General features: G+C 35.4%; 1 protein-coding gene across 2 annotated transcripts in view; it reads right to left on the reverse strand.

Moving 5' to 3' along the window:
* LOC128244671 (ezrin-like) overlaps positions 1–19131 on the reverse strand; it is a 230160-nt gene that overhangs the window by 62599 nt on the left and 148430 nt on the right. The window lies entirely within an intron of this gene.

Here is a 19131-nt window from a genome sequence, read left to right on the forward strand (position 1 = left end):
GCAATAGCATGGTAACGCCCATTGTGTATTATCGCAATAGCCTGGTAACGTTCATTGTGTATTATCGCAATAGCATGGTAACGTTCATTGTGTATTATCGCAATAGCATGGTAACGCTCATTCTGTATTATCGCAATAGCATGGTAATGTTCATTGTGTATTATCGCAATAGCATGGTAACGTTGATTGTGTATTATCGCAATAGTCTGGTAACGTTCATTGTGTATTATCGCAATAGCATGGTAACGCTCATCGTGTATTATCGCAAAAGGATGGTAACGTTCATTGTATATTATCGCAAAAGGATGGTAACGTTCATTGTGTATTATCGCAAAAGCATGGTAACGTTCATTGTTTATTATCGTAATAGCATGGTAACGTTCATTGTGTATTATCGCAATAGCATGGTAACGCTCATTGTGTATTATCGCAATAGCCTGGTAACGTTCATTGTGTATTATCGCAATAGCATGGTACCGTTCATTGTGTATTATCGCAATAGCATGGTAACGTTTATTGTGTATTATCGCAATAGCATGGTAACGTTCATTGTGTAATATCGCAATAGCATGGTAACGCTCATTGTGTATTATCGCAATAGCATGGTAGCGCTCATTGTGTATTATCGCAAAAGGATGGTAACGTTCATTGTGTATTATCGCAAAAGGATGGTAACGTTCATTGTGTATTATCGCAATAGCCTGGTAACGTTCATTTTGTATTATCGCAATAGGATTGTAACGTTCATTGTGTCTGCTCGCAAAAACATGATAACGTTTGTGGTGTCTTTGCAACAGCATAGTAACGTTCAATGTGTCTTCTCGCAATAACATGTAAACACCTTTTTTATAAGTTTTTTATTGAATGTTAAGAAAATCTGCATCTTTTAATTATATTGACAATAGTGACATACGTCTTGTTCAAACATTCTGTAACAATCAAATGTCATATCATTTGACTGAAGAACACAAGTGTCCACTTGACACTGAAAAACAAAAACTTAGGCAACACAAATACTGCAACTATTTTACATGCATCTTTCAACTTGTTGGCTTTAAATATTTCAGAAGCATCTGAAAACATGTTAACTTAAAACATGTCAGGAAATGCCTAAGGGAACTTATGACATTCAGTAATATTTTTGCATTTAAGAATTTAGAACCACACTAAAAGATAATAATTCGCATTGGCATATGATCTTTCACAGTATTTACTTATAAGACATAACCGGCATGACATGATTAAAAATGACATTTCTCCTTATATTTATAAACACTAAGTACCCATATTGCAAAGTATTTTCAGGAAAAAAACATTAGTACGTCTATGGGTTCAAGCTGCTTGTCTTCCATATTCTTTCAAGAAATTTGCCTTTTTAGCAAAACGTTCGTGGGATCACTGCTACGGCAAGGTCTGTCAACATTTACTATTCTATTAGTTTTTTTTGTTTTTATGTCAAAATGCCCAAGACTAACTATTAAACAATGCCTTGAGAGATCTTGATGATATCTTGTCAAATAAGAAAGTTATTCAGAAAAATAATGAAATTTCGCGGATGAAATTCATTTCCAGGTTGTCCGATTAGCGCAGTGGTTAGCGCACTCGCTTTTCACCAAGGCGACCCGGGTTCGATTTTCGGCCTTGGCGCACGTGAGTTTCGTTAACTTAGTGGTCACCAAGCCGGACAAGTGGGTTTTCTCCGGGTACTCCGTTTTCCCCCACAACACAAGACCACACTCTCGCGCAACATCGAGCTAACGAGAGTGATTTATATCAGTTGTAATAGCTTGTTTCCCAATCGTTGTAAAATCAAATAAAGTTTAAACTAAATTCATTTCTGGGTTTCAAAAATGCATATATCTTTTTTACAATAGCTGCAATCACCACAAAGCCGCAAGACATTGTTGATTTGGCAGTTCCGATAAATTTGACACGCAAACATATTCTTTTTGTATTAAGATATTTCCGGAAAACAAAAATGCTTTTTGATTGAAAATCTGATACAATATTCTTTTGTAAAAAAAACAGTTCCTAATTATAACTGATAGTGCATCAGATATATGAGTCATGCTTGTAAAAAATTGAACCTCAAAACTAAAAAGAATATGATTCTTTTAAACATTTAAAATTTGGTCCCTCGGTCGACTTTTGAATCGCTGCCAACCCTTAACATGGCTAATATATATGAACATGTCACTCGTTTTAAGATAAAGCATTTGTTTAATCAGATGTAAAATATAGTGTTACATTTGTTTGTTACTTAAAACAGGTATGTTTAGAATGGTTTTAACTAAGTTTAACATCTGGGATCTCTTTTCTAATGTTTCTATTCCGTAATATATTTACTTTCAGATTTATTCAATGTACTCAGCAGTATATTTCACGCGTTGAAATTCATAACCAGCGTTTTATTTAGCTACCGCGACAGACGAAGAAGTATAACTTTTCTTATCTTAACAAAAACTCCGTACATTGAATTTTTTTTCTAGTGTCTAGAGCAAACAATTAGTATTTCCAAGTATTGTTTTACGTTGCAGTAAATATAATTAGGTTTACTTTAATAGATGTTCATAAGTAGCTTGATACATACAAGATCAGCTCATTCAAACAAATGCCATTGGTAATGAAGACGAAAACACCTTTTGAAAACAAGCAACTGTCCTGTGTGGAAATAGAGAGTTGGTCATTTTCCCAACAACTCTAAATTTAATAAAACCCGATCATGTTAAATATCAAAGTCAATAAAATTGATATTATAAACGTTTAAATTTAACATGTGGCGTTCAGAACATATGAAAACAACACTTAATTTACAAAGTGCCTTTACACATATATCTACATTATATCTACATCTACATTATACTGTTTTTTATTAAATATACCAATGTCTTGAAATGGCGACGCTCCTGACGCTTCCATTATAGATTTAACATTGATTTTACGTAAGACTGCTCTATTTCAAAATGCATATTAACGAAAAATTAAAGTTAGCATTCAAACGTTATTTGTGACTTTTTGGTAAGAACATGATTGACTGAATTAATGAAGGTATAAAACTACAAACCAAATACGTTATCTTAACGTATAATTAAAGAAGTGTACTCTACAATATTAATGTCTTATTATTTTCACTTTACACATTTTCTAACTAATGTGTACACGTTTGTTATTCTTAACACGTCTGTACTAATGATATATTTAATGCTGCAATTGTTATACTTAAATATCACATTTTATTTCGTAATAAACAATAATTAACACATTTGTGCGGGTTAAAGTAATGACAAGTTACATCATAAGCGTTTTGAAACACTACAAATAGAAAAAACTGAGTATGATCAGCGTAATCAAAACTATTGACTACAACATTCAACGAAAAAGAAGATTTATTCGAGATATAATTAAAGAAGATGTCTTAAGACCACGAAAGATCATAAATGTATCAGGTAACGTATCCGGGTTTAATATGCGTCACCATATACAGGTTTAAGGAACTGTTTAATCACCAATGTAAACTCAGAAACTAACAATATGAACTTTTATTTCCTCACAAAAACCAACATAATTTAAACAGAGAACGACAATAAAAGTTTGCACTCTAGCAGAAATAAAGTGTCTGGTTCTTAGTTTGCCATTTTTATAAATGAACTTTCAATCAGTTTTGTTTTTGTTTTTCATTACACATATGCTATGCTTGATTATTCACTTCCAATGATGCTTCATTTTATGCTTTAACACGCGCAGGTGTCATTGTTAGTTCACCCTTGGTAAATGGCAATTTGAATGTTATTCCAGATTTCCAAGAAGGTGATTATAACCTCCCCTTACTCCTTTTATGGACTTTTGCCACATAGCACGCCCCCTGGTAAGTTGCCGCAACAAAATATCCAACACCGTAGGAAATTGTGACTCAATGCAAGAATATGTGATAATTTCAGTTTATCTCCAAACATGCAAACTTGCAACACGCTTTTTGAAATAGTTTAAAAGTTTTATATTCATATTTAATTTCAAAGCATATAAATTAAAAAGAACCCTACGCCTTCGTTTGAGTTTGCAATTCTACTTTAAAATAAATTGATAACTAGTTTTCACCTGCTCTAAATACGTTTGTTGCTTTGTCTTTGTTTCAAAATCATGTATTTCCCACCAGGCTTCATATTGAAAACTTCAAATCATTTATACGCTAAAGTGACACAAGACTATGAAAATATTAAACAAATTATTGATTGATTGGTTGATTGGGTTTTTTGTTGGTTGATTGATTAATTGGCTGGTTTATTGAATGATTGATTTATTAATTATTTGACCTCTCGGATATTTTTTTCTGCTGGAATTCACCGTTCGTGTAATGTATTATAATAAATTACCTTCGATTATTTTGTAATGAAAATGGATTATATTGTACAATGTCTATGCCATTGTATTGCTTTGGAACTGTTAAACTATGCCACTGTTTCCGGAAAACACACTTAATGTGTGTGCAACTATGCTGTATATATTTAATTTTAATGCCTACATTGTCCAAGTTCAGTTTACTTTGTGGCCAGATACGTTAATTCAATGACCAGATACGTTACTAAGATAAAACTATATTCACATCCATAGTTATGGTGTAATTTCGCAACAAATGAGCATGACACAGTATGAACAAACTTCCGTTCACCCTCCATATTATTCTGGTTACAGCTTAATGTAACCAGCGTTATCGCGACGCACAGTTCCTTTTACCATACAAGTCTATTCTACCGTAACCAGTCTATCACTCTAGAATCTATCCGATGACATCAGCGTTTACCTTGTTGCTTCCCCTGTTCTTCTACAACATTCGAGAAGGTAGCCCGTACATTTTTTCTCAAATTTGTTTTTAATTTTATAACGGCTTTATCGCCTCTGTGTTTTAAAATAATTGTCTCATCACTTGTTTAAACACCTTATATTTCATTAGTTAGAGCTGATTAAGAGCAATTTAGGTTTTTATTCGGCGATAACAACGGATTTAGGTCCATATTTTTGCATCGTGCCTCGCCATGGCCATCATAGTCAATATTTAAATGATTGCTTGGGTCTGTTATTTTTTTTGTCACATACCAGTTTCTCCTCAACTGGATTGAAGTTTAAATATTCCTCGTTTCTTTTCATATACTTTTCAATGCATCGTGTGAATTTGCGGAAACGGGCCCCTCCTGGTAGCCATGTAGCCAGCAGCACGCACCCGTACCCAGCGGCAGCCCAATTTGCGGCAGCATCGAGGAAGTCGCGGGGCCGCGCAAAACCGTGCCAGCGGCGCCTGTCACCAATCTTCCGGTCTACGGCACTACAAGCCATCCAAGCACAGTACCGGAAGAGGATCTGCCACTACTCGCGGCACCCGGTCAAGTACATGTAGTATCAGCACCGGCAGCGGAGCAGCCCCTACTCGCGGCACCCGGCCAAGCAAAGTCACTAATATGGTTAGGGTTGAATGGTCAGCAACCGAGTTAAGTGCCACCGGTAATTTTGACATGCTTTTTAGTCCTGTGCCTATGTTATCCGCATCACTTGGTATATCGGTATATGTACATACGAAGTCAAAAATTATTCCTAGTCAGTTTGTTGACCTTGGTCAACTTGTTTCTTCCTGAAGTGAATGATTCGCCTATCAATCACATTGTACTGACCCCTTCTGGCGAATTTGCAATTAAGCCTACCTCTAAGCGCAAAATTAACTCTATCGAAGTCTGGACTGATGCATTCTTGATTTACTCTAGTGTTTACTTGGCGGGCCATCCCGAAAAAACTCAGGATCTTCTAAATTACGCCAGTTTAATAAGAACAGCACCAAAAAGAAGTAAATATGGTTGGTTGAAATACGACGAGCAGTTTCGGTATCGTCAAGCCATGAATCCCGCCCGCTCTTCGGCGGAAGTAGACCAAAAATGTGGCTTATTTTCATCTCGTCATCTCCCAATTTCGATAATGGTGCCCCAACCAACTAGTGAGACAATATTATGACTTTAACACAGCAACTTGCTTCCGACCTAGATGCAGATGTGCCCATGTGTGTCTAAAATGCTTCAATTCGCATCCCTATAGGCTCTGTCCGTCCGTCACCCGTCCTTCCGGTAGTACAACATCCGCGTCAGGTCGCCGCTTCGGTGGATGGTCCGCGTCCCCGCTGCGCGGACAACGCCCGGTGAGCCCTGGGAAGTTCCCCAATGGTCCTTTCAGAACTTAAAAAACTCTTGGATCGGTATCCAAATAAGTCTTTTGCTAAAATGCTTTTAGATGGGTTTACAGAATGATTTAGGCTGAATTATACCGGCCCAAGGTTAGGAATGGAATGCAAAAACGTATTGACGGCTAAAACTCATTTTTCGGAAACTCTTGGCATAATAAACAAAGAAATTTCATTATCCCGTATGGCCGGTCCTTTCAAGGAATCGCCTTTAGCTAATTTTCGTATTTCCCCAATAGGCGTTGTTGCCAAGTCTAGTGGGGGATTCCGCTTAATAACACACTTGTCTTACCCCGAGGGTAAAAGCGTAAACGATGGGATTGACCATATTCTTTGTTCGGTTAAATATACTTCGTTTGACACCGTAGCGGACACGATATTAAATCTTGGGGAAGGGGCATTGATGGCAAAGCATGACTTAAAATCAGCATTTAGATTAATGATAACTCATCCAGCAGACTTCCACTTGCTTGGTATGAAACTCGGGGACAACTATTATTACGACAAATGTTTATGTTTCGGCTGCAGCTACGCCCCTTCTTTATTCGAAACCTTTTCAACATTTTTACATTGGGCAGTATCCGATGCTTCTGGCTTAAACACAATTGTTCACTATTTGGATGACTTTATTTTAGCTGGACCTGCCAATTCTAACCATTGCACGGAACTCTTGGGTAATTTTCATTTGATTTTAATACGCTCGGCGTCCCTATTGCCGAAGAAAAATCTGTAGGACCAACAACTCGGTTAGTATTTCTTGGCCTATTAATAGATTCCTCCACTTTGACAATATGTATTCCCCGGGAAAAGGATGATGATTTAATAATAACAATAAACTCGATGCTGAGAAAGAAAAAAGTTCAATTGCGGAAATTTCAGTCCTTGGCAGGGAAATTAAATTTTGCCTCTCAGGCAGTACGTGGTGCGCGTGCCTTTATCCGCCGGTTTTACGACGCAATGTCCAATGTTAAAAGAAAAACGCTTTTATATCCGTCTAACAGTTGCATTAAAGGAAGATTTATTGCTATGGCTCAAATCCCTCTCAAATTTAATGGTAAGGTCAGAATCCCAGAATCAATTTGGCATTCGAATGAATCTTTGTAATGGTGGACTGATAGCGCAGGGGCAGTAGGCTTAGGCGCAGCCTGCTACATGCGAGGTCGATTGGCTTTCTTTCAATGGCCCGCGTCATGGAAAAAACACATTTGTTAAAAGATTTGGCTTTCCTAGAGCTAGTCTCGGTCTTATTGGCTGTTTATTTATGGAGTGAACACATTGCGAATAAAAACTTGTCATGTGGTCAGACAATCTTGGACTGGTGCATATTTTTAATAAGCAAACGGCTAAATCGAAACCAGTAATGCACCTCCTCATGCCTCTTATATTGTGTATACTATCAAACAACATCACGTTCAAAGCTCGCCACATATCCACCAAACTTAATGTAATATGTGATTCTATTTCTCGTAAACGCTGGGACAAGTTCCGGCAAGCGGCGCCAGAGGCGAACCAATGCCCAGATCCAATTTCCCAGGCGTTCTTGTCAGTGATTTACTCGACGAAGCTGATAGATTGTTAAATGTCTCCAGTTCCATAAATACAATATTGTCATAGGCGCAAGGCATTAGTGCATTCTCACAGTTCCGGTGCGCGCATCATTACCGAGCCGTTCCAACAACACGGCCCTTTTACACACAGCTTTCATAAGTTACCAATGCAAACTCATAGGCTTATTCGATCCTACGTCCAGTTTTATAGTTTTAAAGTTACTAAACGTTATGAAAAGGCAGTGCATCCACAAGGACCCTTGCTTACCTATCACGCCTCACATGCTATGTTCCGTATTAGGAGTACTTCCAGTTATTTGTAGAAATGCTTATGAACAAACACTTTTCTCCACTGGCTATATCGTCGCCTTTTGGGGGGGGGGGGGGGTTTACGGGTCGGGGAACTTACAGTCACAAAGGGAAATTCACCAGACAAAATAATTTCGGCGGCCGACGTCTCTGTTTGTAAGGAAGTTGCTCAAATAAGGCTACGCTTTTAAAAAAAAAACATACCAGTATGGGGCGTCACAGTGGATCAAACTACAGGCTTCTAGTAGTCCAATTTTCCTCGTGACAGCAATTACCAAATATCTAAGTATTCGTCCAAAATTCGAGGGCCCCCTATTGTGTCATTTTAATGGCTCCCGAGTCACCAGGTATTAATTCTCGGCAGTGCTTAAAATACCTCTCTTACACTAAGGCCTCAATTACGCCTGCTTTAGCTCCCATATCTTTCGAATTGTGGCTGCCCTAAAATGGCTTCCTTTGGATGAAATTAAGCTCGCCGGTAGGTGGCCCTCTGACTCAGTCCGCACCTACATACACCCGAATATGGTTCATCAATAATCAAACAGGCGTTCTTTGCTAGCCGCAAGAGTCCCGGGTGTTCAAATTAGGGATTTCAAAACCTAGAAATATGGTGGCAAGGCTACAGTAGTCTTGGGGTAGCAAAGTGCCGGACCCACTCAGGACTTTGTTAAAGATAAGGTCTCCTCCAAATTTTATATTGATTCACTGTGGAGCAAATGATATCGGTGAAACAAAATCCGTTCAAATATGTAATTTGATCCGGGCTATAGTTAAATTTATCCATCTGAACATGCCCGGCACTATTATTATTTGGTCTCAGCTATTGCCTAGAATGTCATGGCGCCATAGTTCAAATTTATCTGCCATGGACCAGGCAAGAAAAATAATAAAAAGCTTTGCAGCAAGTCTTGTTTTGAACATAGGGGACAGGTACATGAAGTATAGTGTCATAAAGCTAGGCGCTTCTCGTCTGTTTTCTGATGGGGTACATCTTTCCGAATTAGGTAACAGTCTTTTCCTTAATGACATCTCGGCTGGCCTCGAGTGTTTTACTACCATTGGCCAAACTGTTTACCCCCAATAACAAGTTGCCAACCCAGTTCAGGGTCCGTGTGGTGTGGCCCCAGGAGGTATACATACTTAATATGGTGATATTTTTGGAGTAGCGCACAGGTCGCTACATTCTGGAATAAATCAAATGGTGTTCGCAGCTGGGCGAACTGTTCTTTATTAATTCATGGGACATTTTGTAAATCGCCCTCCAAAAAAAAAAAAATAAAAAAAAAAATAAAAAAAATAATAAAAAATAAGGAGTTAAATTATTGGGGTATCAATTCTTGTCGTTTCGTATTATTTTATTATTTGGCGGTGAATCTTTGCTTCGCGCAGATTCTATTGGCGCGGTGGCGATTTACATTTAGTCAATACGTAAAATATTTAATACGCCTAGGCAGTTTAGTACCGCTGTTACCAGGGTCTATCTCCCGATGGTGTTTTAAGTGTACAATACGGTGCGTCTTTATGGTGACGTTTGGAAGGGTCTATAATGGTGACCCTTGGACTTGAGAGGGACGGCAGGTTTTCAACCACCGCGAATCCCGCCTTTAACATTAGCCGTGCAAGTTTAATGCCATCTTTCAAAATTAAATTAAATAAATCTGTGGATATAACGGGTTTCCTTTTGTTTACTTTTAAGCTTTGGTACCCCAAAAGCAGTTCCCGCGCACACATGCTGCTAAGTGTACGCGGGTCCCGTCTTTTTATACTGGCGTCCGTCGATAACGTCTATAATAAAGTAGCGTTGGTCATGGTCGCACTTCATAACAGATTGGCGAGTGAATGTAAAATATATTGCTGATATGTGCAGCATTTGAATGACCACAATCGACAATGAATGAAGAGAAATGTGTGTATGAAAAGTGGCAAAACAGCCATGAACTATGTGTGCAGTGCCACTGAAGATATCTTTGAAGCCTGGATCACATGACGTTATGGCTTTCGAAATTGAGTATTATGCATGTATATAGGTTGTTTTAAATTGAGGCGATGCTTGGAAAATGTGGATGACGCAAAAAAGCAATGTCCCATCAACTGCGAGTGACGGCTCTGGCACATCGATAAATGGTAATGAGCACCTTTAAGCAAGGCAGTCTGAAGCCAGGATACTGAGAAGTTATTACAGACTGGTGCAGATCGTGTCATGCCATGCATAAGATAATCCAAAGTGTGAGTTCTATATGCAGTACAGTGTGATGTGGACCTCTATCAAGCATGTGCAAATTGTGTCCATGTTATCAAAAGAAGCCACGCCTTATGTGCCACTTCTTTTATACGCATTGATAACTAATTTTCAATATTGGTGTCATTAGCTGCAATGGCTAGAAAATTCCCTTAAAAGACCCTGAAGTGAACACTGCCCATTCCCTAAGAAATATTTGTTTACGTTTATACACTTATACAAGAACAACTTTTACTATGATCTACTCATGAAATGCATTGACATAGAGTTAACATTTCTTTGGATATTATACAAATAGCCTATGGACTATTGGATTCTTTGTGCACTACTACAAAGGAAATGTATGTTGATAGATGAAAAATGCAATGTCCTATGCACCTCGGGTTCCTAACAAAGTGTTAAATGAGAATAAAGTGAAATTTACAATGACAATAAAGTAGATTCGTAAATGTGTTAGCTTTATGATATTTAGAACAAAATGTCACAGGGTAATAAACAATAGGATTGATACAATGAATAAAATGAATAAAATTCCCTTTAAAACATTAAAACGACATTGGCTTAGGAGTAACAAATATAAGATCCCACAAACTTAATCCGGGTAAATAGATATATTTAGATACTTCTTGTCTTCAAATGAAAACATTTCTTGCATTGTAGTTTAACCGCAAGGTAGTAATTAAACAGTAACACCAAACCTAAAAGTTATTGCTGAAACATGCGAACGAATTTGAAAAATGAAGAAAACAAACACAAAAATACACTCTAGAACAATTTACATTCATTTCTGGTTTAGGTTCTTCGTTAACATTAGTGGTTTAATCACTAAGTCGTTGCAATTTTAGATGAGCGCTCATATGCGATATATTATATCAGAGAACATCATAGAAAGACGCCTTGAAACTTATCTTTATCCTTTAAATTTAAGTTACTTAGAATCATCTGTGACCATACTAGGTAAACATCGTTTGCAATAAAATCTCAATTAAATAGTGACTGGTTTGAAAATATTGTAAATGAAGTTCATATGTAGCTGCAACAACTAGAAAAAAAATCCAAGGACAGTTAGTACAAAAGACTGACTAGTTCATGCCAATATATTGCATCCTGACTTTGCTAGACTATTTTGATGTTGATCGTTTTAACAACACATGCTTTTACTAACTTGTTCACAACAACTATTCAGGTAAGTTGTTCTGCTCTTACACCATACATTTTAAATATATTTAAAATGCAAAACATTCAGTACGTGACAGGTTCTTTAACTGCATAAAATTGTAAACTGATTCTTCATCCATATTGATATTTGTCCCTGTAAGAAAATGACGTGATTATGGCTTTCGTAGTAACATTTAAGACACCTTAACAATCACAGAATAAAGGCCGATAACCTACGTTATTTATCTAATAATGCATGACATTGCCTGGCATTATGAAGTTTAATTCACAGTCTTACTTTTGTCAGATATATTATGTGCAAATGGTGTTTTACCAATCTATATCTACTGCAATGATATTGTTAAATTGTATGTTTTGAAAATCACATATTTAAAATCTGTCAAGCTTCAACAAACACACGTTTATCTTTTCCGTTAATCCTTTACCAAGAATACAACTTTTAAAACACCAATTGTTACCAAAGAAATTTTCTATCACATATAATGGTTATAAATGTATGGTTGATGCCCCAGTTTCTGTATATCGATAGTGTGTTTATTGTGGCTGCAGCACATCAGTGAATGAAGCTTTATGCTAACTTTATTTGGTTTTATAAAATAGTGCTCCGATTTATATTGCTCAATGAAATGACCATGAAGGTTTTACATCGGATACTTTAATATATTTAACGTATAACGCCATTAACTCGGATTCGCATCTTATCAGTAGATGCTTGAAACATTCGCTGAAAGATATTTAAACATTAACTTTGAGTGTTTATGGAGTAACATTTCATTTCAATGTTATGCCTACATTATTGGCTGTATGTTAAAATTAGTCAGACAAAACTTTAAAACAAAATTCGCATGTTGTTAACCGTATCAGACCAATTCTGCAATATCGTTGCATCACTTTAATGGGCATAAATGCTGCGTTTTTGATAGTACAACGGTTTGCGGAAGGTGGTATTTCTAGGAACAAAATGTAATCAAAGATATTTAGATGCTGTATAACAGTAAATTCAAAGTTCAAAGTTCAAAGTTAATTGTACAATAGGCCTCCGGTTCTTACACAAACACAATAGCATACATATATCAAAAAAATCATGATAGATAGTGATAATGACATGTTATGATATCAAACTCAAATGTCCATAAATTTATTTCTTTCTTCAAATGCAAAATAAATAAACATTGCTTAATTACGTATATTCAAAGCATTTATACTAGACATTAAATCATAACATTTCTCGATAGTATTTTGCAATATAAACATTACTTAAAACATTATATAAAGGACATATAAACAAAAAATGGAATTCATCTTCAATATAATATTCGCAGTATGGGCAAGTGCGTACTTCGCTCTGTATCCCAAAATGTTTACCGGTTTCAATAGAAAGATTATGAACAGAACATCTGAATGATGCAAAACATTTACAAAATGTTTCAAGGATTAAATTTGTTTTATATTGAGATTATAATGATAATTTTCTATTCGATATACATCTTGCTCTCCATATTTGCAAATACTGATCTTTTAACCTATTAGTATACTATTATATACTGGAATTAAAACAACGTAACATAATTGACATGTTGGCTTTCCCAAATGAAGCCAAAGCCGTTACTATATAAAATTTCTCTTACAGTAGTCACCAAATGACAAAAGCTAATCTTATCATAATATAAAAGCATATTATAACATAATTTCGGGTATCTAGACTTCGGCATATTAAGAAGACGAGTCCAGTATTTGCTACAACGTTTAAGTGAATATATATATAGGAAAACGCCCCAAGTCACCTAGAAGCATATCATTACATTCACGCGCCAACAAACATAACTGAAACACCAACAATGACATGTAAGAAAGGTTTTGTCGGGGGGGGGGGGGTGCATTAGTAAGAGAGTGAGAAAGGTAAGTGCAGAATGTAAAGCGATAATTGCATACAATTTTAAATGTAAAACAACTGACCGACCGACCGACCGACTGACTGCTTGTTTGCTGTTCATACTTTGAGTAAAATTTCCACGATGAACGAAGCTTCCAGGAGATGCAGTGAATACATTTTTATTATACAAACATGTGCAGTTAAAGCACGAATAACAAATATCGTATGAAATATCCAATGCATATGAAACAATGTGCTTATTTAAGCATGTTTAAACTGTATTTGTGAGAATATATTTATCACTACGAACCACAAAGAATGTTTACTTTATTTAGATATTATACAATGTGTCCCTTCTTTGTATATATAAAGTTAATCGGCCCGTATCTAAATGTGTTTTGATAAAGAAAAATCGTTTTAATTAAGTAATAAAGCTGTTTGAATATGATGGACAGCACAACAATATTATTATTCGGTGCATATTTTTAATATATGGTACAGGACATACTAACTGTTAGACGCACTGACCGACCGACCGACCGACCGACCGACCGGCCGACCGACCGACCGACCGCCGGTCGGTCAGTATTACTGACTGACAGACTGACTCTGACTAACACAGTTATATCGCCGACCAGCAATGAATGCTTACGTATATTTAAGTAACGTATTTTAAAGCAAACAAATAATTCAAGTTATTCCCTTAAGGATAACTTTCGTTATTGGTATCATTGTAATGCATTTAAAGAGGCAACATTCGTTGCCTCGGAAGCAAATGGGGAGTGGCTTATTGTACATTCCCTCAGCTATGTACCTGTCTGTTAAACACAGTGTTCTATCTTTAGCACACACAAGATAAATGTAAACAAACAGGGCTGATCAGAGCAGACGATGTATTTCTCCACACTACTATCTTTTATATGAAATAAAGATGACCAAGCCATCTTTAACAGATGTTTTCTTTGAAATGATGGTTTTCTTGTTCCTGACTGGCTTTTTGTTATTTCGACAAAAGACTAAATCTTTTTTCTGTATGGGACATCCCTCTCAAATGTTTAAAATCAAAATTCTCATTCCAGTCCAAAATAGCAAGGTTTATTCTCAGTCTGGAATCCAAAACTAATTATTTTGTCAAGATACAATAATAATGCTTTATTGAATGCATCCACAGCCCTAGTACAAATTAACCTTATTGTAAACGAGTTCAGCAAAGAAACAATTCAGATAGTGTTGACACCTTTAATTGGTAATTAAATGTCACTGGCTGGAATCTGGTTTGTGTATTTATAACTGGAAATCAAATGCACATTTTGAGTCAAAAAGCAGGGAACTCAAACACAGTTATACATGAACATTTGCAAGACATGGAACTAGGTACTGCCTTCCTTTAAAAAAATAACTTTGGGCAGAATAAGAAGACTCAAAATATAGAACAAAATAATCAGGACAAAAGTCCTGAAGTTTACATGACTGAAGAACAATAGGAGATATTCACTTTACCTGGCTGGGACATAAACATTTGTAATGATGACAAAGCTTTCGATGGAAAAGCGAAGGAGCAACTAACATTTAAGCAATGACGTTCATAATTATTTTTTAAAACGACAAATATGAAAACAATGATACATATTTAAACCTGGGAAAAATTCACCAGACTTATTAATTACGTAACGCTTCAAAAGGAAAAAAGTATTAATATCATATAAAACAATTAGACTAAAATGAAGCATATGAAGCTGATGATATCTATCAATAATTTTGGGATATGCAGGTGGAATAAAACCTTATCAACGTTTGTTCACTTTTGTTACTATATTATTTGATAGTGAGGCATGTCGTCTGCTACAAGCAAGCTGCAAGGGATGTAAACACCAGCACGTGGTAATGTTTACAACAGAGAGTTCATAACCCCCAGAACAACAATTAGCGACTCCCCCGGTAAATTCAAATTTTCAATCTGACAGTTGGATTTTTGTCTCAAAGTAATGTTTCTAGTAATGTTTCAAAAACGAATTAAGGATTTTTTATTTGTTTAACCTTCATTCTACATGCCTGCAAAGTTTCATGTCTCAACTTTTTGTAAGCATTGCATAAATTTGGAAAAAATGTCCCTGATGTGAAACATGCATACAATTATACAAAAGCTTGCCCCAGCGCCACCTGGAGGTTTATATAGTCCTGTTGCCCCTTTAATTAATGATGCTCTATAAGCATATCGCGAGCAATTGCATGACGTAAATTATTATACTGATCTGATTGGCTGCAGTGTGCGCCCTCTACAAAGCACTTGGTTATACAGGCCTCTTTGCTCCGACCATCGTATGAGAAAGGTCAGCCTTTTGCAGCTCTATTGTTTTTTGGTTTATTTTTATTTGTTTTGAATTTCATCTTTAACAATCTGGCAAATACATAATCTAGTTTTATAGTGGCACTTTTATCTTATAGTCAGCGATAATAAATACTTTTTTACGAGTCATCATGCAATTGAATTTTAGTACAGAAAGTGTATTTTTTTCGCGTACTGGTAGTAGCTCTTTTGCTTCAAATTCTAGACTTTAACAAAATGAACTTATTTATTCATCCATTGTTCTAAGTGTTTATCTTTGTTTCTGTTTTAATGTGCCAATTATGCTATGTAGCGTTTAATGAAAACAAAATAGTGTCCGTCAATCATTAAAATATCCCCTCAAGGGTCATCGACGGACGCTTTCTTTAATTACGCGGCTATCTTTTTAGTTACCCATCCAGATATAACGCAAGAAATACTTGAAATGGCAGAGACATTCCGCTTGGGGCTAAAAATGGCTTCTCAAAAATCGATTATGAATCAGTCATCAGCAAATTTAGCGAGAACCTTTCCCAAGAAATGCAATTAGTTTAATTTTAGACAGTGCACACGATATCATTGCGGCTACGTGCTTGATTTGTAACTTAGTTTAACAGCTAGTGTCGAATGACTCTTATGTAGATACACCAATGATTGTGTTATATTAGTCCAGCATATTCACTCGTTAATACAAGAATAAAATATGTAATTATGATACGATGAAACCATATTGTTATGCCAGTGATCTGCGTACTAAAGCATATAGTGTTAACTCGTATTTTACAATAATAATGAAAAAATACCTTATTATATATAGTCCAGTTTGTTAATATATAACCGTCATTTAATGTTATCTAAGAAAGAGTTTATTTGCAATATAGCACAACACTTTAAACTTTGGTTAAGTAAAAATATACCACACTGTAAATAATATTGAATATCTAGTATCATTCTTGTTGTAAACAATTATGCAAACAATCCGACACTGTTTCACTATCAACGTACATACGCAAAGTACAGTTATTTATTATTATTCATGTAAATATATGTCTGTATTAAACTTAAAGTTATAATCGATATGCACATTCCATTTTAATCAAGCTTGACATCTGATACACTTTCTCATTGTATTTGTTAAAACATGAACTGCCTAACAAAACTTGTAAAAAGCGATTTGCACGATCTTTTTACTTCAATTTCAAAATCAGAACAGTTGGAGTAAACCGAGGGTGTTAACAGGTGGTTTATTAAATAAGTATTCAATTTTTTCAAAGGTTTAAACAAACCCAAACATGTTAAAACTTTAATCATGGTATTGACATGATTTGTCTTTGTCTAGAGAATAGCAAACACTGTTATACTTTTCATATTAATCACAAATGAAAGCTGTTTGAAAATTGTCGATATGATAAATGTTCTTTTCCTAAAATACTTGGCATGGTATCTAAATATTTATGTAGATGGACTAATTATGTATTCATCAAATTACGGGTGTCTTTAACTCGTTATTCATCTATGATAATGCAACACTACATATCTGATATTCAGTTTATTTATGACTAGTTTATTATTAGTTTTCTACCTATTCATTCCTTTATTAATTTATCTATCTTAAATCGTTGTCAAAAATTTGTTCGTATTGTTGACCAAATTGTCTTGTTTCAACAGTTTTTCTTATTATTTTTTATACAAATCTCAAGTGACAAACGTATTTTAGTAGAAGAAAATATGCAAATACTTTCTTTGGTGGGATAAAATTTCGGGACATATTTGAAACTAGCATAGAAAGAGCCCTTGAAATTTCCTCACGATTAGTAATAGTCGGTACTTTGAATGAAATTTCTTAACTAGATATAATAAAATCACTTTGAAAATTACGACAATATATTTCAAATTATTTATTATTTACTGATAAAGATAAGCCCATAATGAATATTTGGCATACATTTTAACAATTGACAAAATTAAATGAAGTGGAGTTAACTCCATTCGAATTATGGTCTGCTGAAACTGTTAGCAATTCCAAAATAACAGAACCAGATACAACCGATAAACTCAGTAATCTAGATGTAAAAAAGCAACTGAACGAGATTGAAATAAGCCTATTTATACTAAGAAATACTCCGAATTCAAGACAAATCAACGGCATCCAACTACAAATCAAAACCATTAATATGCTGTTTTCGAACGGACAGTACTCAAGTATATTTGTAACAATTTAGTAAGAAACAAACTTATTTTTGAAATCAATCGGAATTTCTTCCTGGGCATTTTACCCAACTTGTAGACATATATCATCAACTAGGTACATTATATTGCGTGTTGCAAATTACTTACTGTGACGCCATCTTCATATATTTATACTATAACCATAATTGAATTATTTTACTTTAAAGTGCCTTGTATTGAAACACTTTTGTGCAAGAAACAAACACAATAATAATCATGCAAAAAGCAGATTTGAAATCAATAAAATACTAGTTGTTTTAACTACATATATATTGGCTGGTGACACATTTTTTGAAAAAATCTGAGGCTACTTTGGCCCGGCCTTAGCTCTTTGCAATATACGATGAAGATGGGTTTAAAACAGAAAAGCGAAATTCAGTACGCTATGCTATGTTTGCCGTGCTATGCTATGCAACAACAACCACTATACGCTATATTTGTATATGTAATAAATCATATTGCTGCTGGTGACACATTTATTAAAAAAAATAATTATAAGGCTACTTTGGCCCAGCCTTAGCTCTTTGCAATATTTGATGAAGATGGGTATAAAACAAAAATGTGAAGTTCAGTACGCAATGCTATGTTTGCGATGCCGGAACGCTTCTAGACTCGTATTGTCATCATATACGCTATGCCACGTATGTCATGCTATGCTATGCAACAACCACTATACAATATATTTGTATATGTAATAAATCATATTGCTGCGAATCTATCGCGTCGCCATGGAAACGCCACCAAAATTATTGGCAGGTGACACATTTACTAAATATTTTCTGAGGCTACTTTGGCCCGGCCTTAGCTCATTGCAATATATGATTACGGTATAAAACAGAAATGCGAAATTCAGTACGCTATGCTATGTTTGCCATGCTATGTATTGCAACAACACCCATTGAACCCCATTGAAAGCTACATTTGTATATGTAATAAATAATATAACTGCGTATATATCGTTTTACCATGAAAACACCAACCACAGGTGAAACATTTAGTAAAACTTTCCTGAGGCTACATTGGTCCGGCCCTTGCTTACGAATTGCAATGTATGATAACGATTGGCACAAAACAGAAATGCAAAATTCAGCCTTTAAATCTTACAAAATGCTTCATAACGTAAATTAGATTAATATATGTAATGTTTGCCAATTGCTATGCTATGTCTTGGAAAAGCCGTCATAAAGTCATTTTACTATGTGCATAACACAT

This window comes from Mya arenaria, chromosome 8 (genome assembly GCF_026914265.1).
Source record: "Mya arenaria isolate MELC-2E11 chromosome 8, ASM2691426v1".
Taxonomy (NCBI): domain Eukaryota; kingdom Metazoa; phylum Mollusca; class Bivalvia; order Myida; family Myidae; genus Mya; species Mya arenaria.